This window comes from Pongo abelii, chromosome 6 (genome assembly GCF_028885655.2).
Source record: "Pongo abelii isolate AG06213 chromosome 6, NHGRI_mPonAbe1-v2.0_pri, whole genome shotgun sequence".
Lineage (NCBI taxonomy): Eukaryota > Metazoa > Chordata > Mammalia > Primates > Hominidae > Pongo > Pongo abelii.
In genome coordinates this window covers 29,333,460-29,357,087 of record NC_071991.2, presented here as the reverse complement: position 1 = coordinate 29,357,087, position 23,628 = coordinate 29,333,460, and the positions used below count along the sequence as shown (strand labels likewise).

Here is a 23,628-nt window from a genome sequence, read left to right as displayed (position 1 = left end):
CTGCACTCCAGCCTGGGTGACAGAGTGAGACCCTGTCTTAAAAAGAAAAAAGAAAAGAAAGTGTTAATCCCCTTATGGGAATCTCCTCTTCTCCTGCCCTCTCTGGAACCTCACTTGTCAGTTCTTCCTCCCACTTTCCTGTATCTTTAACCTATCCCCCACTTTTAGCTCCTTCCCACCATCATTTAAATTACTCAAACTTCTGTTTTAAAAACCTCGCCCTAAACTCAGTGAGAGGTCTCCTGCACACCCATTGAGCCATCTGCTCTCTCTGGTGCCTTCTCTACAGCAGCCTGAGCCATGTCTCTAATCTATGAATCTCATCATGTTACTCCCCCATTTACATCACTTCTCCTTGCCTCAGGGATTAAGTCCAAACTCCTTAACAGCCCCTGCTCTGCCCTGCCTTGCAAGGCAGCCTCACTGCTTGCTCCTCTCCATTTCATCTGCTATGGAGTCCAACTGAGCCTCATCTGCCCCTTGAACGCACACTCTTTCTCCTCTGGGAGTCTCTGAAGTGGGTGATATCCTCTGCTTATAATATGCTTCCCCTTAAACCTCTACTCTCTTCCTAGCTAGCTTTGACTCCTCTGTCACTTGTCCGCTTTGGCATCACCTCCTCATGGAAGACTTCTTTGACTCCCCAGATTCTCAGGAGCATGGCAGGTGAGGTGCTCCTCCCATTAATGGATGGAGATTAGGGAGTGTGTGTTATTCATGCTTAATTCACCAGTGCTTAGCTGAGTACCTGGCATAAAATAGTTACTGTGGTGGCCAAAGTAATAACCCCCACCCCCACCAATTGCTCATGTCCTATGTTACACAGCACGATTACATAGGAAGGCGGAATTAAGAGTGCAGATAAAATTAATGTTGCTCATCAGATGACCTTAAAACAAGATTATCCTGGAGTATCTAAGAGAGCCCATGTAATTACAAGCATTCTTTAAAACTGGAAGAGGGAGGCAGAAGGTTAAGAACCAGAGACGGTGGGCACAATGGCTCATGCCTGTAATACCAATACTTTGCGAGGCCAGGCCAGGAAAATCCCTTGAGTGCAGGAGTTCAAGGTCAGCCGTGACAACATACTGAGGCCCCATCTCTACAAAAAAATAAAAACAAAATTCACTGAGTGTCACGATGCTTACCTGTAGTCCCAGCTACTGGGAAGGCTGACATGGTAGGATTGCTTGAGCCTGGGAGTTTGAGGCTACAATGAGCCATGACTGGACCACTGAACTCCATCCTGAATGACAGGGCAAGGTCCTGTTTCTAAAGAAAAAAAGGACATTGGAATCAGGGTCCTCTCCATCCTGAAGTGCCTACAAGGCATCTCTCTCTGCAAACGAGTAAACATCACCCTCCAACTCCTTACAGAGTGGAGCAGCAGGAAAACTCCTTCACCTCATTTCTGTGCTGCTTGGGAGGCCTGGACAGCCCAACAACCAGCTCCTTGCTGATGAAGCAATCAGGAAATGGCTCGAGTTGAGCTAAGGAGAATTTGGATCCTTCTTTTGGTTCTCATAGGCAGGGTAGGGGCCAGGCATGGTGGCTCATACCTGTAATCCTTGCAAGGTGAGAGGATTGCTTGAGGCCAGGAGCTCAAGACCAGCCTGGGCAACATAGCAAGACCTGGGTGGCATACACCTGTGGTCCCTACTACTTGGTAGGATGAGGTGGGAGGATTGATCACCTGATCCCAGGAGTTTCAGGCTGCAGTGAGCCATGATCACACAACTGCACTTCAGCCTGGGTGACAGAGCCAGACCATGTCTCAAAAAGTAAAAAAAAAAAAAAAAGAGAGAGGGAGAGAGACTATAGGCAGGTACCCCCACATTTGGCTAATTTTTAAATATTCTGTAGAGACAAGGTCTTGCTAGGTTGCCCAGGCTGGTCTAAAACTCCTGGCATCAGGCTGGGCATGGTGGCTCATGCTTGTTATCCCAGCACTTTGGGAGGCTGAGGCAGGCAAATCACCTGAAGTCAGGAGTTCGAGACCAGCCTGGCCAACATGGTGAAACTCTGACTCTACTAAAAATATAAAAATAAGCCGGGCAGTAGTGGCATGCACCTGTAGTCTCAGCTACTCAGGAGGCTGAGGCAGAGGTTGCAGTGGGCCAAGATCGCACCACTGCACTCCACCCTGGGCAACAGAGTGAGACTCTGTCTTTAAAAAAAAAAAAAAAAAAAAGAAAAAATCCTGGCACCAAGACATCTTCCTTTCTTAGCTTCCCAATGCCCTGGGATTATATTGTTTCCTATAATTGAAGACATTCGTTCTTATACTGCTTTAAGGTATAAAGAAAAAAAAACCATAATGACAAATGTTGGTGAAGGCCGGGCATGGTGGCTCAGCCTGTAATTCCAGAACTTTGGGAGGCTGAGGTGGGCAGATCACTTGAGGCCAGGAGTATGAGACCAGCCTGGGCAACATGGTAAAATCCCATCTACAAAAATTAGCCAAGCACGGTGGCATACACCTGTAATTTTCAGCTACTCAGGAGGCTGAGATGAGAGAATCACTTGTGCCTGGGAGGTCAAGGCTGCAATGAACTGTGATGGCATCATTGCGCTGCAGCCTGAGAGACAGAGCAAGCCCCTATCTAGAAAAAAAAAAAATGTCAGTGAAGATGTGGAGGAGTTGGAACCCACATACATTACTGGTGGGAACATTAAATCATGTAACCACTTTGTTTGGGTAGTTCTGTTCTTGTCATTTTAATTGGATTTTTTTTTTTTTAAATCAAGACAGGGTTTCACTATCTTGCCCAGGCTGGTCTTGAATTCATGGGCTCAATTCCTCCCAACTGAGCCTCCTGAGTAGCTGGGATTATAGGTGTGAGCCATTGCACCCAACTGGTGTAGCCACTTTAGAAAACAGTGGCAGTTTCTCAAAAGGCTAAATGTACAGTCATCATATAATGCAACAATTTCACTCCTAGGCATGTATCCCAGAGAAATAAAAATATATGTCCACACAAAAACTTGTACAACAGTCTTCATAGCAGCATTATTCATAATGGCCAATACATGGAAACAACCCAAATATCCACCAACTGATGAACAGATAAACAAAACGCAGTGTGTCTCTACCATGGAATATTGCCATAGAAGGAATGAAATATTGATACACAGTATGACATAAAGGAACTTTGAAAACACTGTGCTAAGAGGGAAAAAAAGCCACAAAAGATCACATATTATACAATTCTATTTGTCCAGATTAGGCAAATCTATAGTGACAAAAAATAAATCAATGGCTGCCTAAGGCTGGGGGCCAAGGCAGGTTGGGGGAGTAGGAGGTAGTGGCTAAGGGGTATGGATATGGATTTCTCTACAGGGTAATGAAAGGTTCTAAAAGTGACTGTGGTGATCGATGCACAGCTCTGTGAATATTCTAAAACCTACTGAATTGCAGATTTCAATAAATAAAGTGAATGGTATGTGAATCATATTTTAATAAAGCTATTATTTAAAATACTAATAATAGGGGGCTGGGCACAGGTGGTCATGCCTGCCTGTAATCCCAGCACTTTGGGAGGCTGAGGCAGGAGGATCACTTGAGGTCAGGAGTTTTGAGCCCAGTCTGAGCAACCTGGCAAGATCCTGTCTCTATGATAAAAAATGAAAACATTAGCTGGACATGGTAGCACATGTCTGTAGTCCCAGCTACTTGGGAGACTGAAGTGAGAGAACTGCTTGAGCTCAGGAGTTTGAGGCTCAGTGAACCATGATCATGTCACTGTACTGCAGCCTGAGCAACAGCAAGACCCTGTCTCTGAAAAGGAAAGAAAACAAATGCAAGTTTTTATCACTTTGTGAGTGTAGCCAAGTTGGAGGAGAAATAGACAATAATAAAAGAGCACTGAATAACGAGGGTGAGTGGCTGATTAGGCTCAGTTGCTAGCTAAGTGGCTTCTAAAAAATTCATTAGTAAAGTTATAACTCTGGGGACAGTCATGTAGTCAAAGAATGTATGCTAAATTCATTACAAAGGCCCGTGGTCTTTCTTTACATGCCTTCTAGTGAAAAATTCCTAAGTGCCTAAATAGCAAGTCTGCAATGATAGCAGCTGTTTATTAAAGACTACAAAAAACAAATAGAGGCCCGGAGTGGTGGCTCATGTCTGTAATCCCTGCACTTTGGGAGGCTGAGGCAGGCAGATCACTTGAGTTCAGGAGTTCGAGATGAGCCTGGCCAACATGGTGAAACCCCATCTCTACTAAAAATACAAAAATCATCTGGGTGGTGGGCACCTGTAATCCCAGCTACTTGGGAGGCTGAGGCAGGAGAATTGCTTGAACCCAGAAGGCAAGGGTTGCAGTGAGCCAAAATCGCACCACTGCACTCCAGCCTGGGCGACAAGAGCAAGACTCTATCTTAAAAAAAAAAAAAAAAAAAAAAGGCATCTTCTTAAAGAATGACATAGTGTTTCACGATAAAGAAGCTCTAGTTTTGCATTTGTTCAAGTATTGATTAGATTTAGCCAATATGACACCAATCTTGGATAAAGTGTAAACAACACTATTTCATTTTCTCATTAAAAACTGATTAGGTAGTCTAATGTAAATTCTGACCTTATTAAAAACTGATCAGATTTTAAAAATTATGGAATGATGGCGCCAATAAGATGTTACAACCTGTTCCAAGGGGAATTTCAAAACCCACACATACTTGAGACCATCAAATATGATGAAATATATTTGATTACTATATGGAAAAACAAACTGATTATATAGCCAATAACAATTGGCAGGGGTCTCCTCATCCACAGCCACACAAACCCGATCACGCAGCTATGTGGTTGCAAGGCCTACATAGCCTAGAAGAGACTGGTCTGACTTGAGAATTCATTTCATTTGTATTTGTATTTTGAGACAGGGTCCCACTCTGTCACCCAGGATGGAGTGCAGTGGTATAATTATAGCTCACTGCAGCCTTGACCAACTGGGCTCAAGAGATGCTCCTGCCTCAGCTGCCCCAATACCTGGGAATACAGGCAAGTACCACCATGTCAGGCTTTTTTTTTTTTCAATTTTTGTAGAGAGAGAAGTCTTGATATGTTGCCCAAGCTGGCCTCAAACTCCTAGAATCAAGAGATCTGCCCATCTCAGCCTCCTGAGTAACTGGGGCCACAGGTACACACTATCATGCCTGCCTATATTTATTTTATTAAATTTATTTCTTCTATTTTTGTAGAGCAGTCTTGCTATGTTGCCCAGGCTGCTCTCAAACTCACGGCCTTAAAACATACTCCCATCTCTGCCTCTCAAACTGTTGGAACTATAGGTGTGAGCCACTGCACCTGGCCTGACTTGAGATTTCTTTTATCTAGCATCCTTTACTTGGTAGGATTGGGAAAGGCAGTAGTGTTTTTTAAAATTACTTAATAATTTAATTAGAATCAAACTCAACCTTGACCCCTGCCTTCTCTCACAGCTCACACCTAGTCTGTCAGGAAATCCTACTGACTGACTTCAACATGTATCCAGGCCCTGACCATCTCTCACCACCACCGTGCACCCGGTCAGGATCACTATCCTTTCCCACTGGGATGTTGCCACAGCTTGGCCCCCATGCTTCTACCCAAACCTTCCCATAGTCTTTCTCAACTTGGCAGCCAGGGTGTGCTTTTAAATCAGGAGACAGATCATATCGCCTCTCTGCTCAGAAGCCCTTGGTGGTTCCCATTTTAGTCAGAGTAAAAGCCAAAGCCCCAGCAACAGTGTCCCAGGGCTTACATGATCTGTACCGATCCCAGCCCAGCAACTCCCTGGCCTCCTCGCTGACTTCGCTCCCTCTATCTCTTTGCTCCACTGGCCTCCTTCCAGAGCCTCAGACACACCAGGGAATTTCCTCCTAATGCCTTTATCCTGTTGATTCAGCCTACAATGCTTTTCCCTCAGCACTTTGGCCAGCTCCATCACCTGCTTCAAACTTTTGCTCAATATTCACTTATGAGGCCAACCCTGACCACTCTACTTAACGTTGCCATCTGTCCCCATTCCCACCATGCTCATTTCTTTCTTTCTTTTTGAAACAAGGTCTTGCTCTATTGCCCAGGCTGGAGTACAGTGGTGCAATCATAGCTCACAGCAACTTCAACCTCCTAGGCTTAAACAATTCTCCCACCTCAGCTTCCCTAGGAACTGAGACTACAGCTGCATGCCACAACACCTAGCTAAGTTTTTTTTTTTTGAAACGGAGTCTCGGTCGCCCAGGCTGAAGTGCAACAGCACGATCTCAGTTCACTGCAATGTCTGCCTTTCAGGTTCAAGTGATTCTCTGCCTCAGCCTCCCGAGTAGCTGGGATTACACCCACCACCACACCTGGCTAATTTTTGTATTTTTACTAGAGATGGGGTTTCACCATCTTGGCCAGGCTCGTCTTAAACTTCTGACCTCGTGATCCACCCGCCTCCGCCTCCCAAAGTGCTGGGATTACAAATGTGAGCCACCACGCCTGGCCTTTTTAAAAAAATTCTTTTAGACATGAGGTCTCATTATGTTGCCCAGGCTGGTCTTAAGCTCCTGGGCTCAAGCAATCCTCCTACCTCAGCCTCCTAAAGTCCTGGGATTACAGGCACGAGCAACTGTAACATGAAGCCCTGGCTTCATGTTCATTTTTTACTTGCTGCTACAACAAACTACCCTACATTTAGTGGCTTGAAACACCATAAATCTACCACCTTACAGTTCTAGGGGCCAGAAGCCCAACTAGGTCTATTAAGGCTAAAGTCAAGGTGTCAGAGGGGCTACATTCCTTCTGGAGACTCTAGAGAGAATGAGCTCCTTTGCCTTTTCCAGCTTCTAGAAGCCACCCCCATTCCTTGACTCACCTTGAAGATGGCCCCTGACTCCATATTCAAGGCCAGAAGTGCAGCATCTTCAAATCTCCCTCTCTGACCTCTTCTTCCTTCACCACATCTCCTTCTCTAATTCTGACTCTCTTACCTCCTTGTTTCTCTTATAAAGATCCTTGTGATTGGTGGGCATGGGGGCTCCCATCTGTAATCCCAACACTTTGGGAGGCCAAAGAGGAAGAATTGCTTGAGGCCAAGAGTTAGAGATCGGCCTGGGGAACATAGGAAGACCCTGCCTTTACAAAATTAAAATTAAAATCAGGTGGACATGGTGATGCAAGCCTGTAGTTCCAGCTACTGGAGAGGCTAAGGTGGGAGGATCACTTTAGCCTAGGAGGTCAAGGCTGCAATGAGCTATGATCACATCACGGCACTCCAGCCTTGGTGGCAGAGTGAGACTCTGTCTCAAATATAAGAAAAGAAATATACATTTGGTCTCTGCCCCTGGTTCCTGGCATAGAGCTTCTAAAGGTCTTATAAAGTCCTTAGTGACAAAGGTAATACGAGCACTTTCTGTTTTAATATTTAGTCTTAGTCCCAGGTTCCTGACACAAGGGCCTCTAAGGTCTTTCAGATCTGTAGCATGGTAAGAATGCAAGTGGGATGTTGTTGAACTGACAGGGTGGCTGCAAGTTCCTAGACTGCTTCAGGAGGAGGGCTGGCTGCCAGAGGAACCAACCACATTTTTTTAAAATGGAGTTTGGCTCTTGCAGCCCAAGCTGGAGTGCAACGGCACAATCTCAGCTCACTGCAACCTCTGCCTCCCATGTTCAAGCAATTCTCCTGCCTCCGCCTCCTGAGTAGCTGGAATTATAGGGATGCACTACAATGCCCAGCTAATTTTTGTTATTTTTAGTAGAGACGGGGTTTCACCATGTTGGTCAGGCTGGTCTCAAACTCCTGACCTCAAGTGATCCACATGCCTCGGCCTCCCAAAGTGCTAGGATTACAGGCATGAGCCACTGCGCCCGGCCCCAACCACATATTTTGAGGCTTGGAACTTTCAGCCTCACCTGCTGAACTCCAGGAAGCAAAAGGGACTGGAGATTGACTTAACTACCAATGGCCAATCATGCCTCCATAAAAACCCAAATAACAGGGTTTGGAGAACCCTTGTGTTGTTGAACACAAGGAGGTGCTGGGAGGGTAGCGTGCCCAACAGAGGGCATGGAAGCTCTGTGCCCCTCCCCACTTACCTTGTCCTGTGCATCTCTTTCATTGGCTGTTCCTGAGATGGAGCCTTTACATTGAGCCAGTAATAGAAAATAAGCTGGCCAGATGCGGTGGCTCATGCCTGTAATCCCAGCGCTTTGGGAGGCAGAGGTGGGCGGAATCACTTGAGCCTAGGAATTTGAGACCAGCCTGGGCAACATAAGAAGACCCCATCTATACAAAAATTAAAAGAAATTAGCCAGATGTGGTGGTGGGAACCCTGTAATTCCAGCTACTTGAGAGGCTGAAGCAGGAGAATCACTTGAGCCCTGGAGGCTGAGGCTTCAATGAGCTATGACTGCACCACTGCACACCAGCCTGGACAACAGAGTGAGGCCCTGTCTCTTAAAAGAAAAGAAAAAAACCTGTTTTTCTAAGTTCTGTGAGTTGTTCTAGTAAATAATTAAACTCAAGAAGAGGGTCATGGGAAACCCTGATTTCTAACTGGTTGGTCAAAATACAAGTGACAACCTAGGACTTGCAATTGGCATGTGAAGTGAGGGTGGTCTTGTGGGACTGAGCCCCTAATCTGTGGGGTCTGCACTAACTCCAGGTATTGTCAGAATGGAATTGTGGGATACGCAGTTGGTATCCAGACAGTTGGAGAATTGGTGTAGAAACTCCACACACATATTTGGTCAGTAGTGTGTGAGTAGAGAGAAACATGAGTTCTTATCTCACCTGTCTACCTGCTTAACTGCACAGGAAAGGCAATGCATGGTGCTCATGAACAAGGCAAGCATTAAAGTCAGACCAGACCTAACATGTGACTCAGTCTTAATACCCAGGTGAGGTTGGGCAAATTGCTCATTAATCCCAAGTCTTCATCATTTTGTGCATATAATGGGGAAAACTGTGGCACCCACCTGTTTTTGTGATAATCAATGAAATATTATGCTTGATGTTATTGTGATCATCATACTATTTGACAAGGGCAGTGATGCATGATAACATCAAAAAATCAGAAACTGTAATGGGGTCTCTTGGGCAAAATTCCATACAAGCAAATGACCATCTCTCCAAAGCATTCCTGCCACATTTAATTCACCATTCCCTGAACAAAATGTGCCATCTTCATTGTTCGGGTCTGTACAGTGCTGGTTTCCCTGCCTGGGCAGCTCACTCCATCCCATCCCAGCCCATTGCCCATCCCTCCACCTCCCCTTTCCCTCCCCACTCTCATACAACTCTTCCTCATCTTTCAGGACCTGGTTTCAATGTCACTTTAACTGGAAGCTTCTCTCACCCTCCAGAAGAGCTTCCACTGCACTTGATGCATGCAGTATTATTTGATCATTTTTGAGTTATAGTCCAAGTCTTTTTGTACCTGAATAACATGTTGCCCAGTCAGTCTCTCTTCCTGGATTCAGAAATCGTTCATGGTAGATCCAGCTGGAAGTGACAAAAAGACATTTTTTAAAAGAAGAAAAAAAAAGAGGGATGACACAGACAGACATCAGTACTTGAAAGTTTTAAATGATATGTGAAAAACAAACAAAATTCAAGGGCTTCTAGGAGAAACGTAGGAGGGAAAGTGTCACTGGGAAATATGATGGAAGGTTAATTTTTATTTTATTTTATTTTTAGAGAAAGGGTCTTGCTCTATCACCTAGGCTGGACTGCAGTGGTGCAATCACAGTTAACTGCAGCCTCAACCTCCAGGGCTCGAGCAATATTCCCATCTAATGTTTATTTTATTTAAGAAACACAGTCTTGCTCTTACCAAAGCTAAAGTGCAGTAGTATAATCATAGCTTACTGCAGCCTCAACCTTCTAGGCTCAAGTGATCCTTCAGTCTTAGCCTCCCCAGTAGCTGGGACTACAGGTGTGCACTGCAATGTGTAGCTCATTTTATTTTTTAATTTTTAGTAGAGACAAAGTGTCGCTATGTTGACCAGGCTGGTGGTGATCTCCTACACTCAGGCAGTTCTCCCACCTCAGCCTTCCAAAGTGCTGGGATTACAGGTGTGAGCTGCCACACCTGGCTGAGGGGGTTAATTTTTAATTATAAAGAGCTCAAAGCAAATATTAGAAGGAGCCTAAATGCCTACAGCAGCTGACTGGTAAATTGTGATACATCCATATAATCAAATATTATGTAACCATGAAAAGGATTAAGACAGATAAATAGGTATTGGCACAAATGTCCATGAAATATGAAAATGTGAAGTGATGTTCAATCACCGTGTATGTATCTTGAAGGATATGGCCCGTTTTCTCAATAGCAATTATTTCCTGAGATAAGATTATGGGTCTAAAGAGTGAAGGAAATTTTTCACTTCTTTATTTAAAAGTATTTACAATTTTTATAATTTAATAAAAGATTAAACAGATCATTGAATTAGTAAAAGACACATTAACTCTATAAATAAATGGAAAAGACACGGACAGCCCAGGCATGGTGGCTCATGCTTAAAATACCAGTACTTTGGGACGGGGCGTTGGGGGGATTGCTTGAGGCCAGGAGTTCCAGACCAGCCTAAGAAAAAAAGCAAGACCTCGTCTCTACTAAAAATTAAAAAAATATTGGCCAGGCATAGTGGCATGTGCCTATAGTCCCAACTACTGAGATGGAAGGATCACCTGAGCCCAGGAGGTCAAGGCTGCAGTGAGTTGAGACTGTGCCACTACACTCAAGCCTGGGAGACAGAGCGAGACTTCATCTCAAAAAAAAAAAAAAAAAAAAAAAAAAAAAAAAAAAAAGAGGACAATAAAGAAATAAAGCTAATAAGCTAACATAAGGAAAGAGATAAAACATGTGACAAATAGGCCGGGCGCATGGCTCACGCCTGTAATCCAGCACTTTGGGAGGCTGAGGTGGGTAGATCACGAGGTCAGGAGTTCGAGACCAGCCTGGTCAACATGGTGAAACCCCGTGTGTACTAAAAATACAAAAATTAGCATGCTGCTATAAAGACACATGCACATGTATGTTTACTGTGGCACTATTCACAATAGCAAAGACTTGGAACCAACCCAAATGTCCAACAATGATAGACTGGATTAAGAAAATGTGGCACATATACACCATGGAATACTATGCAGCCATAAAAAATGATGAGTTCATGTCCTTTGTAGGGACATGCATGAAGCTGGAAACCATCATTCTCAGCAAACTATTGCAAGGACAAAAAACCAAACACCGCATGTTCTCACTCATAGGTGGGAATTGAACAATGAGAACACATGGACACAGGAAGAGGAACATCACACACCGGGGACTGTTGTTGGGTGGGGGAAGGGGGAGGGATAGCATTAGGAGATATACCTAATGCTAAATGACAAGTTAATGGGTGCAGCACACCAACATGGCACACGTATACATACGTAACAAACCTGCACATTGTGCACATGTACCCTAAAACTTAAAGTGTAATAATAATAATAATAATAATAAAATTAGCTGGGCATGGTGGTGTGCACCTGTAATCCCAGCTACTCAGGAGGCTGAGGCAGGAGAATCACTTGAACCTGGGAGGCAGAGGTTGCAGTAAGCCGAGATCACACCACTTCACTCCAGCCTGGGTGACAGAGCGAGACTGTGTCTCAAAAAGGAAAAAAAAAAGTGACAAAGTAATATGAGGTCTTTTATTTATCACACAGAAAATAACTTGTTAAATACCTGTGGCCAGCGAATGTGCAGTGAAATGGCCATTTTCTTGTAGTATTAGTGGTGTTTAAATTGTATACAAGCCTTCCAGGATAAAGCTTGGAAATTTTTTTAAAATAATACAGACAGTGACTGATTATACTCTGCCTCCTCCACCTCCTGGCCTCAAGCAATCCTCCCACCTCAGCCTCCCAAAGTGCTGGAATTACAGGCCGACAGCCACCATGCCTGAAAGCTCGGCAATTTACATCAAGGGCAGTAAGAATGCTCATACCCTGCGACTCACAGTAATCTCACTTCTGAAAATATCACCTTTGGATATAATTCAACCTAAAAAAAAGGTCATATGCACAAATACAGTGAAAATCTGCGAGTAATTTTTTTCTCTTTTTTAAAAAAATATGGAATGCTTCACAAATTTGCATGTCATTCTTTCAGAGAGGCCATGCCAATCTCTATTGTTCCAACTTAAGTATGTGTGCTACTGGAGCAAGCATGAATAATTTAAGATAGAGTGGTTAAGTGAAATAAGGAAGAGTTACGGGGAATTTAAAAATCTATGGTATTTATAGGCACCTAGTAACAGCTCAGTAAATATTAGCTGCTACTATTGTTATTTTTATGGTAATTTCACTCAATTAAAAATTGTTATTAAAAACTACCATTGTTATGGAATGTAATGTATCCTACAGTATAATTGTAAAAATAGATACAATTTGTCCCTTGGCATATGAGGGGATTAATTCCAGCTCCCCCATTTCTGTGTATACCAAAATCCACGCATACTCAAGTTTTTGAAGTCAGTCCTGTGGAATCCACATATTAAAAAAAATGCGAAAATTAGTGAGGTGTGGTGACAAGTACCTGTAGTCCCAGCTACTTGTGAGGCTGAGGAAGGAGGACTGCTTGAGCCCAGGAGGTTGAGGCTGCAGTGAGCCATAACTGCACCACTGCAGTCCAGTCTGGGCAACAGAGTGAGACAGAAGGTTGACTTTTTAATCAAATTTTTCTGTTCACTTGAAGATATGGTCAGGACTGTGGCATACGAAAATTCTTCATAAAATAACTATCTAATCCAATTAATGCTGGAATTAGGGACACAAAATGTTTTGGTGACTATTTATTCCTTCACTTGCTATTATATAAACTATTGCCAGTGGGCACTTACCAACCAGAAGTGTCATCTCAGAGCTACTCACAATGAAAGGTGATATCTGGGGCTCAGGTGTGTTGAGGTCCCCACGCCTGGGCTATGGGTGCTGAGTGGAACTTATTGTCCATCCATTTTCTATATTCCAGCACTGGGAAACTAGGGTTTATCCATCTTGATGAGATGTCGTTTAAATTCCACTTGGCAAGAACCACAAATGGAAGAAAGGCCATGAAACCACAGGACAGTACTTGTTCTCAAGGGAATCTTCAGCTTAGGTGACTCTGTAAAAGAGAAATTACATTGTTGAAAAATCATCGCAGGTCACTTGAGGTGGCTCATACCTATAATCCCAGCCCACTGGGAGACTAAGGCAGGAGGATCCCGTGAGGCCAGGAGTTCCAGACCAGCCTGGGCAACACAGTGAAACCTCATCTCTACAAAAAATTAGAAAATGAGCTGGGTGTGGTAACACATTCCTATAGTCCCAGCTACTCTGGAGGCTGAAATAGGAGGATCGCTTGAGCCCAGGAAGTGGAAGCTGCAGTGAGCTCTGATCTCACCACTGCACTCCAGCCTGGGTGACAGAGTGAGACCCTGTCTCAACATACACACACCCACACACACCCTCATCTCAGTCTGTCCAGCCTTGACTAATCAAAAGGGTCTTCTGGTTACAGAAGAGGTATGCTCTTTTGTAGGACAGGGAGAGACCAGCAAGCTTGTTCACAGACTTTTCCTCATCCTTTGCTTAGTTTTCCAAGAACCCTCATAGTGGAAATAGTCCCTGGGAAAACGACCTAAATCTTTAGGTTACCAGAAGAGAAATACGCCTCCTTTGTCAATTAATAAATGGAACACTTTCCTTAAAATCCAGGGAGTTCTGCTAGAATGAATCACTCCCTAAGACCCTGACCTATGCAGGGAACATGAAAAACTGGAGTTTAACTTGGCACAGTGGATCATGCCTGTAATCCCAGCACTTTGGGAGGCCGGGGCAGGTGGATCACCTGAGGTCAAACCTGGCCAACATGGTGAAACCCCGTCTCTACTAAAAGTACAAAAATTAGCTTGGCGTGGTGGTGGATGCCCGTAATCCCAGCTACTTGGGAGGCTGAGGCAGGAAAATTGCTTGAATCTGGAAGGCAGAGGTTGCAGTTACTTCTAGAAGAATTTCCATTAGCCGTTTGAAATCCTTCAACATTCATTAAGGCCAAAGAGTTTTCACCTATTTTAATCTGATGGGTATGTGACCAGAGTCTTTCTAGGGAATAGAGACTCCCAAACTGTTCAGCTGGGAAGTGAGGAGAGAATTTATTACTCAAAATCAAAGGGAAATGAAAAGAGGCCAATCTAGAATGTCATTATTCTTTTTTCGGGGGGAATGGATTCCAGAGTCATTTTGTGACCTTTACATGACCTCCCTATTAGCATCTAAAAGCTTCCAGTGTAGGATGCAGCCAGCTAGGTTCTCTTCTAATGTAATAAAATCTGCTTCAGCAAAGCAATCTGCTTCAGCAAAGCTTATGCAGAGCCATCTCCAGACTCCAGAAATAATAAGCTATAAATTACTGGATCTCCCATTTGATATAATGAAGTATAAGCACAGTCCTGAATGACTCCTCTACATACTACTCTGGGTGGCTTGAAGTGAATTTGACACAAGAACTGGAGCGAGCGCAAAGCAGAGCTAGATCTAGGATTAATGCGCTTGGGCCCAGCTCCTCACTACTCACCGATGAGTCCAGTTCCAGAACCCAAGTAGAGGGTGGGGAAACAAGGCTCCTGGCATTTCCCAATGTCTGCATCTCTTTCACATTTCTTATCTCCTTGCAAAGAAACTAAACAGGCTCGACTGAAATAACTAAATGATTAAACCCTATGCAGAGAATCTCCAAAGATTCACAAAATATCATTCAAGACTGTTACACAGACAACCTTGAGGATGACTTGATGTACCAGTGATCTACAATATTTGGGATCATTCCAAATTCCCATCAAGGATCTGCCTATATCAACACGGGAGCCAAGGACCAACCATTCAAATGGGCCCTGCTGCCAAGCATTTTTTTTTTTTTTTTTTTTTTTTTTTTTACAATGCCATCTCTTCATATTGTTCCGTTTAACAAAACTGCAGCCTGTCACCCATCCTTAAGTCCCTTGGCCAATGGTACAGAGCCAGAGTATGCTACTCCCTAGCAGGAAATCAACAGGATGACCTACTAAGCACCATTCAGAAGATGCTAAGACCCATGAATTGCAACAGGAAAGAAAAGACAGGGAATTAGTCAAACAGGTACATGTTGTGCCAAAAATGCACTACAACCCCCACCCAATTCTGCCTAATCCTAGCTAGGCTGACACCAACCTGATGAGACAGGCCTATAAGATCTCAAACTAAAACAGAAACTCTTGAACCGGGTTCTTGCGAACCCAGGAAGTAGCAGTAAACCATTAAAGAACGGATAAGTTCTTGAGATGAAGGAGAGTTTCAGATAAATGGAATGCTGGTAGAACACAGGGCCCAAAGGAGCAAAAGTTAACCTAAGCCTAGGTAGAACCTTGTTTACTAGAGTATTAGCCATGGGTTGTGGCAACTATTCTAACCAAAGAGGCTCCACTGAGGGCAGGTTGGCAATCCAAGATATAGCATGCATAGGGCTGGTGAAATTCAGGGTGACTGAAACAAAAGCTTCAGAACCAGAAAGACCACATCTAGGGGTAGAGCACAAAACTCTCAAGAGATGAATCTTTGTAAGAGTGAGGCAGAACTATATAGCAGTTTTAGGAGATCTGTTGGTGCCCAGCAAGAGCTCCAAACGGGCTATATGCAGGGATGCAGGCTGTAGTTTCAGGAGAGAAGGTTCACAAAAGTCATTCAGTCCAAGATCCCAAACTGCGTTCTCTACTAAAAGGAATCAAGGCCCCCTAGAGAAATGGCTGACTCCATGTATGGAACAGTACATTGATCCTGGAACATCTTTTTTGCCAGAAAGCAAGGAAGCCATCAAAGTCCAACAGGATCACATCAAAAAGACGTAAGAGTCAACCTGAAGAGATAATTATTAACCTAGATGAGACAATGTAAGCATCCAAAACAATAAAGTCTGCAATGGCCTGAAATACATCAAATGCAAACAATAATCTATGAGTTCATAATGGTATTCAGAAAAAAAAAACAACTATTGGTCACTAGAGTGAAGGTTAGTAGGTCACTAACTTATTACTCTGAAAAGTGACTTAAAATGAGAGGTAAGGTGGAGAATTAGCTATTTATTCAGTTTTTCCTGTACAAACATAAATTTTTAGGGAGATTGAAGCAGATGAAACAAATCTGGAAAAATGGAGGTAACTGCTTAATCTGTGGGTTGGGTACATGAAGGTTCACCATATTTCTTTTGTGTATATTTGAACCCCCTACAAAAAAAAAAGCACAAGACAGAATGTGAGCCAAGCAGCTTAGGGTTTAGGCAAGGCTTCTGCCTACAAGAGACACTAGGATATGAGGGGTAGTTTTAGCCCTGATGGGCTGAGCCAACTGGAGGTATATAAGGAGGTGCTAAATTGCAGAGGTATCATGTTGCCCAGCACTTGATCAAATCCTAGATCCTAGGTCTGCTTGGTAGCATGCTTCCTAGATGGTGGATCTGAGGCTACCTACAGAACTTCCTTTGCAGTCATAATTTGCTCAGAAACTACAAAAGTGCTTGCTCTTCAAAATGGAGCCTGTCTTTGTCCATCTCATGCTGCTATAAAAGAATGCCGCAGACTGCATAATTTACAAGAAGGAAAAAAGGAAGGAGGGAAGGAGGGAAGGAGGAAAGGAAGGGAAGGAATGGAAGGAAGGGAAGGGAAGGAAAGGAAGGAAGGGAAGGAAGGAAGGGAAGGAAGGGAAAGAGGGAAAGAGGGAAGGAGGAAGGGAGGGAAGGAGGTAGGGAGAGAGAGAGGGAGGGAGGGGAAGGGAAGAGAAGGGAGGAGCAGGGAAAGGAGGAAGAAAAGGAAAGGAAAGAAAAGAAAAGAAAAGGAAAGGAACAAATTTTATTTCTTACAGTTCTGGATGTTAGGAAGTCCAAGGTTGAGGGGCCTGCATCTGGTAGGGATCTTCTTGCTGTGTAGAGGACGACTATCTTCCTCTACACATCATCCCATGACAGAAGGCAGAAGGACAAGAGAGTGCAAGAAAGCAAGAGGGCAAAAGGGGCTGAACTCTCTTTTATAATAAGCCCACTCTGTGATTACTTATCTATTACCACAATAACAACATTAACTCATTCATGAGGGCTCTCTTATTAGGCCCCACATCCCAACTGTTGCATTGAGGACTGAGTTTCCAGCACATAAACTTTGGGGGACACATTTAAACCATAGCAGAGCACTTATGTTAATTCAACCAAAAAGAGCTGGGAAAATCAAAGGCATGAGAAAGACAGCAAATGCTGGCAGAGAAATATGTGCAGGTTAAGGAAAAAAGTCACAATGAATCCTGTAGTGCAGGCTACTTCATCAAAAGCACCTAAAAAAGATCTCATTAACTCCCCCAACTCACCTCCACCCACATCTAAAGGGCCACACACAGCACTACCAAAGGCAGCACAATGAGAACAGCATTCTCCTCAACAGACGAGCGGTGAGTACCCAGACACCCGACCTCAACAGCTCCAGAACAGCCCTAAAACAGCTCCTGCCTAACCACCACTCGAGTAACCAGCTGGGAAAATATTCAGAAAACCCAAATCCTGACACACCACTATGAAACAACTTAAACAGCAAAGAACAAGCCATTTAAACAGCAATGCCAGCGGCTGGGAACAATGAGTAGAGGAAAAGCAGACCTCTTGGGGTCCACTAAGACCCAGTCTCTCAGCTTCAGCACTTTCAAATGCAGAATCCATATACCTCTGGGGCCTGTGGAGCTCCACGAGGCATGTTGTCCTCAAAGATAAATGAGCAGGCAAGCTGGCTAGAAAACTGCTAAGGGTATTATTCTTTAAAGAATCTTTATAGGGTCAAAGAGGAATGGGTCTTACAGGCGATGTGTATTCCCCACGGATTCTGAGGATGATGTCAGTATCCCTTTCCAGATGTGTTTAACACTTTGTGGTCGCTTATATTCCTGCCACTGAGTGCCAGTGCTTTGCTAATTTGAACTGATTCCAACTCACGCTGACCCTGGCTCCCTGGATCTGGTTACCATTAGCCAAGACTGTCATCCATACTGTACCCTTTTAAAGAGTCCTAAAAACAACTCTTCACCTACTCTTCCAAGACAAGTAAAAATGTCTGCCAAAGAAATGGGGAAAAAAGATTGAGAGAGAGAAAACAATTAACATACTAACAAGAGAATAGAAAGAGAAGCGGGAGGAGAAACTAGGAAAATCATATGTGGGCTCACACCTATTTCCAAAGCTGGACTAACATCCTTTTGCTTGTGTCTGAATAAGGCATCAATTTTAAGCTGCTAATGAAAAAAAAGAAAAAGAGAAAGAAAGAAGCAGGCCCAGGCCGGGTGCAGTGGCTCACGCCTGTAATCCTAGCACTTTGGGAGGCCAACACGGGTGGATCACCCAAGGTCAGGAGTTCGAGACAAGCCTGGTCAACATGGTGAAACACCATCTCTACTAAAAATACAAAAAATTAGCTGGGCATGGTGGCACATGCCTGTCAATCCAGCTACTCGGGAGGCTGAGCAGGAGAATAGCTTGAACCCGGAAGGCAGAGAATGTGATGACCTGAGATCACGCCATTGCCCTCAAGCCAGGGCAATGACAGCAAAATTCAGTCTCAAAAAAAAAAAAAATAAACTAAAATAAAATAACTCAGACTTCATTAAATACAACCCTAGTGGTGAATGACTATTGGTCAACAATAAAAAAAGATGGATTACTCAGAACAGAGATTAAGAGTCCAATAAGAATCCAAGAATCTTATCTTTAAATAATGAAATAAATCCTTTCCTTCAAAAGTAATATCCTCTTAAGGTCAGGAATTCCATTAGTAGACAGCCTTCTTAAAAAAAAAATTCCTGGCCAGGCATGGGTTCACGTTTGTAATCCCAGCACTTTGGGTGAGGCAGGAGGATTACCTGAGGTCAGGAGTTCGAGACCAGCCTGGCCAACATGGTGAAACCCCATCTCTACTAAAAATACAAAAATTAGCCTGGCGTGGTGGTGGGTGCCTGTAATCCCAGCTACTTGGGAGGCTGAGGCAGGAGAATCGCAAGAACCCAAGACGCGAGGTTGCAGTGAGCCAAGATTGCGCCATTGCACTCCAGCCTGAGCAAGAATGAAAACCCCATCCCCCCATTACACAAAAAAAGTTCCTTTGGAAAGACCTTTTACATAAAGATCTTCAACATGAGACTGGAAAAAAGGGTATAGGATCATCGCTGGACCTTTGGCTTTTACAGCTTGAGCTATAAGGACAAAAAGAAAAAGGGATATCATTGAAACACAATATGTAGAACAGAATAACTATTAAATCTGTATTGTTCTTTAACTTTTATACTTTGATCTTTACTTCTGTTAATGTAATTGAGTCCAAAGAGAAATAGCATGAGTGAAATAAAAACACCACCAAAAATGCTAATATTCTGTTTATCAAAGTCTGCAGTGAAATAGCCCATTAAAGCCGGGTGTAGTGATTCACACCCGTAATCCCGGCAGTTTGAGACCAAGGTGGGTGAATCACCTGAGGTTAGGAGTTCGAGACCAGCCTGGCCAACACAGTGAAACCCCGTCTCTACTAAAAATACAAAAAGTAGCCAGACGTTGGGGAGGGTGCCTGTAATTCCAGTTACTCAGGAGGCTGAAGAAGGAGAATCGCTTGAACCCGGGAGGCGTAGGTTGCAGTGAGCCAAGATCATGGAATTGCACTCCAGCCTGGGCAAGAGCTAAATTCCATCTCAAAAAACAAACAAACAAACAAACAAACAACCCAGTACAACTGGAGCTAAGTCCTACTCATTGTATTTACTTTCCTAAAATAAAACAACATTATTAAAAAAATTATGACCAAGCTCAGTGGCTCACGCCTGGCCCAGTGGCTCACGCCTGTAATCCCAGTACTTTGTGAGGCCGATGTGGATGAATCACATGAGGTCAGGAGTTCGAGACCAGCCTGGCCAACATGATGAAACCTCAACTCTACTACGAACACAAAAATTAGGAAGGCATCGTGGCAGGTGCCTGTAATCCCAACTACTTGGGAGGCTGAGGCAGGGAGAATTGCTTGAACCCAAAAGGTAGAGCTTGCCATGAGCTGAGATCAAACCACTGCACTGCATGGGCAACAAAACAAAACTCTATCTAGAAAAACAAACAAAAAAGAACTGCTCCAGGTGCAATTATTCACAATATGTAGAAATTATTCTTTTCTACATATTGTGTTTAAATGATATCCCTTTTTCTAATTGTTCTTATAGCTCAACCTGTAAAAAAGCCAAAGGTCCAGGGAGACGGGATATGATCTCACTGGCTATCCTTCCATTTTAGTAAATCTAAACAGTGTGATTCCATTCTGTTTCGTCCCCACTCCACTCCAGAGCCAAAACAAGAAAATCAATTATATTTCTATTTGTTTAAAAACATATCTAACTAAATCATCTAATTAAAAGACAATATTCATGGCTCCATACTCTAAAAGAAAACTTCCTATGTCCTACGTATCATGGACATTTGATGAATGCTTGTTCAGTTGACTGGTGTAGACTTCAACAATAACCTGTTCGATGCATTATGCCAGATAAATCTTGTACCTCAAAAGTAGGACAAATATTGTTCTTCCAGTTCTGTCTACCCATAAATGCAATATTTACATGTATTTGTAATGGGTTAATAAAAAGAAAATGAGTTTATTGTTCTAGAGAGTATGAGAATTTTGACAACATGAATTCTCCTGTCCTGGCACATAATTAACACTTAGAGGTATATTATTTCATGTGGAGGGTACCATTAAAACAATTCAATGTTAAGCCTTAAATAATTATTCCACATAATCTTCTAATCTGACTTAAGACTGAAGACCTATCTCCTGAAGCTGTTTAATCAAGTTGTAAATCTTCACCTGTTGAATTCACAAGTTCATGTCTGAAAGGTGAGAATACTTAATATTCACTAGGCAATATTCACCAAATAATATCCACTAGTACATATTTAACATTTCATCACCAAGGTTGGTTGTGCTAACAAAAGACAGGCTGGGCACGGTGGCTGATGCCTTTAATCCCAGCACTTTGGAAGGCCAAGGCAGGCAGATTACGAAGTCAGGAGTTCGAGGCCAGACTGGCCAACATAGTGAAACCCTGTCTCTACCAAAAATACAAAAATTAGCCAGGCATGGTGGCAGGCACCTGTAATCCCAGCTACTCAGGAGGCTGAGGCAGGAAAATTGCCTGAATCCAGGAGGTGGAGGTTGCAGAAACCACAATCACGCCACTGCATTCCAGCCTGGGCGAAAGAGCAAGATTCTGTCTCAATCAATCAATCAATCAATCAATAAAAATATAAGGAGAAAGCATTTACTGTGTATTTATATGCCCAGTATTACATGAAGCACTTTACTATCTTATCAAATCTTCGGGATAGATCTTCAGTTCTCATGACCACAAAACAGGACACTGAAGCTCAGACATGAGAAGAGACATGGACAGCCTGTGTCCCCAGGGCCTACGGTCTTACCACTAGGTTACAGTGTTTCCAGTTATCACATGTTGTGAGATTTTTGCTTTAAAATGAACCAAAAAGAACCAAAGGCGAAAAAGGCATAAGCTATTAAAAAGTGGGAGAAACACTAAGAGAACCTTAAGCACATAACTAAAAATATTATGGAAATGTTATTGAATTCATTAGCAAATTTAATTCTAGATTTTCACTGAGGAGTAGGTTATACTACTCATCATGAAGAAAAAATGTTCAAGTATGTTAACATAAATACTATCAATATGGTTTATCATGTTTAAATGTTCACTTAAAGCAATTCAGTTAAAATTCTGCATATCATACAATTTTATAGTTTGCTAGTAGGTTACAAGTAAATAGTCATCCAAATAAAAACAGTAAAACACATGATGTTTTCCACTGGTTGTTGCTCTTTTTAGGTGAGTATTTGATATATACCAATAGACAAAGGATAATAACAAATTGCTAATTTCTTTCATCATTATATAAAGGTGGCTTAAGGATAGAATAGTATAAGGGCAATGACGAATTTGAAATCTAACGTCAACTCAGTAATGCATCAAGATAAAAGTAGAGACGATAGGGGCACCTTGGTGTACTGAATTTTTATTTATTTATTTATTTATTTATTTATTTTGAGATGGAGTTTTGCTCTTTTTGCCCAAGCTAGAGTGCAATGGTGCAATCTCGGCTCACTGCAACCTCTGCCTCCCAAGTTCAAGCGATTCTCCTGCCTCAGCCTCCCGAGTAGCTGGGATTACAGACATGCACCAACATGCCCGTCTAATTTTGTATTTTTAGTAGAGATGGGGTTTCTCCATGTTGGTCAGGCTGGTCTCGAACCCCCAACCTAGATATCTGCCTGCCTCGGCCTCCCAAAGTGCTGGGATTACAGGCGTGAGCCACTGCACCCAGCGTATTTTAAGTATTTTTATCTTCCACTTTTTATCTGGGTCCAATGAATTCCAAATTTAACAAAGCAGACTAAGAGAAACAATTCATTTAAAAAAATAATATTTGGCCAGGCACAGTGGCTCACGCCTGTAATCCCAGTACTTTTGGAGGCCAAGGCGGGTGGATCAGGAGGTCAGGAGTTCAAGACCAGCCTGGCCAAGATCGTGATACCCTGCCTCTACTGAAAATACAAAAATCAGCCAGGCGTGGTGGCTGGCGCCTGTAATTCCAGCTGCTTAGGACCTGGGAGGCTGAGGTTGTGGTGAGCCGAGATCGTGCCACTGCACTCCAGCCTGGGCGACAGAGCAAGGCTCTGTCTCAAAAAAAAAAAAAAAATTCAACGAAATCCCTAAGATCCAGGGCTTTGCAATAAATATGTAAATAAATTCCCAATCTCCATGCTGAAAGATTAAAATAAATGCTAATAATTAAAGAAATACAACTTTTCCTTAGCTTTGCAGCAATCTAGAAACAAAGAATGTTTCTAGTATTACACCTCACAAGGAGAAACGTGTAAGGATGGCATGACTCACTGGCAGCCCTGGGCTTGTCCACAGTACCCCCATGATGAACAGTAACTTCATTGTGTAAATGCTCATGAACAAAGGATTACATGACTTTTCCAGTTTAGACATACCATATTTTCTTTCAGACAATTCTTCAACTTGTTTACGTAGATCAGTGATACGACTATTCCATTTCTCTAAAAATTGAGCAAAAGTTGATTCTCAATAATACGTCCCTATGTCAGAGCAGCACTAACATATAAGAACTTATTTCATATATTTTACATTCTAACAGTCCATATCATTTTACTGCTTTCAAAAAAATTTTTCCCTTTTTTGGTGGTTCTTAGAATTGGTTTAATGGGAGACTATCAGAGAAGTTGAAAAACAGGAGGGCAGAAAAGTTCAATCAAATTAAACACAATAACAGGGAGGCCACAATGAGGAGGTCTCCAGGGGTCTTTTAGCAAACTTCCTAAAACATGTCTCAGCTGTGTGGAAAGAAGACTTTACAGCAGCCAGGTGTGGTGGTGCAAACCTGTAATCCTAGCACTTTGGCAGCAGAGGCAGGAGGATCGCTTTGAGCTCATGGCAACATAGCTAAAACCTCCCTCCCCACCCCCACCCATCTCTACCAAAAATACAAAATAGCAGGGCG

At 43.0% G+C, this 23,628-nt stretch overlaps 1 long non-coding RNA gene and 1 pseudogene across 2 annotated transcripts; both read right to left on the bottom strand.

Moving 5' to 3' along the window:
• Positions 1 to 1,165: 1,165 nt before the first annotated feature.
• LOC129060663 (uncharacterized) lies at positions 1,166 to 23,169 on the bottom strand. 2 transcript variants are annotated; one of them, XR_008527516.1, is made up of 4 exons: positions 23,102 to 23,169; positions 12,885 to 13,119; positions 9,403 to 9,467; positions 1,166 to 1,272 (listed from the first exon to the last, which is right to left on the bottom strand). It is a non-coding gene; the product is annotated as an uncharacterized LOC129060663 (long non-coding RNA). The 2 variants fall into 2 exon arrangements; XR_010140732.1 differs by lacking the exon at positions 1,166 to 1,272 and adding an exon at positions 8,163 to 8,249.
• Positions 12,081 to 12,178, bottom strand: LOC129060757 (U6 spliceosomal RNA; annotated as a pseudogene).
• Positions 23,170 to 23,628: the final 459 nt, after the last annotated feature.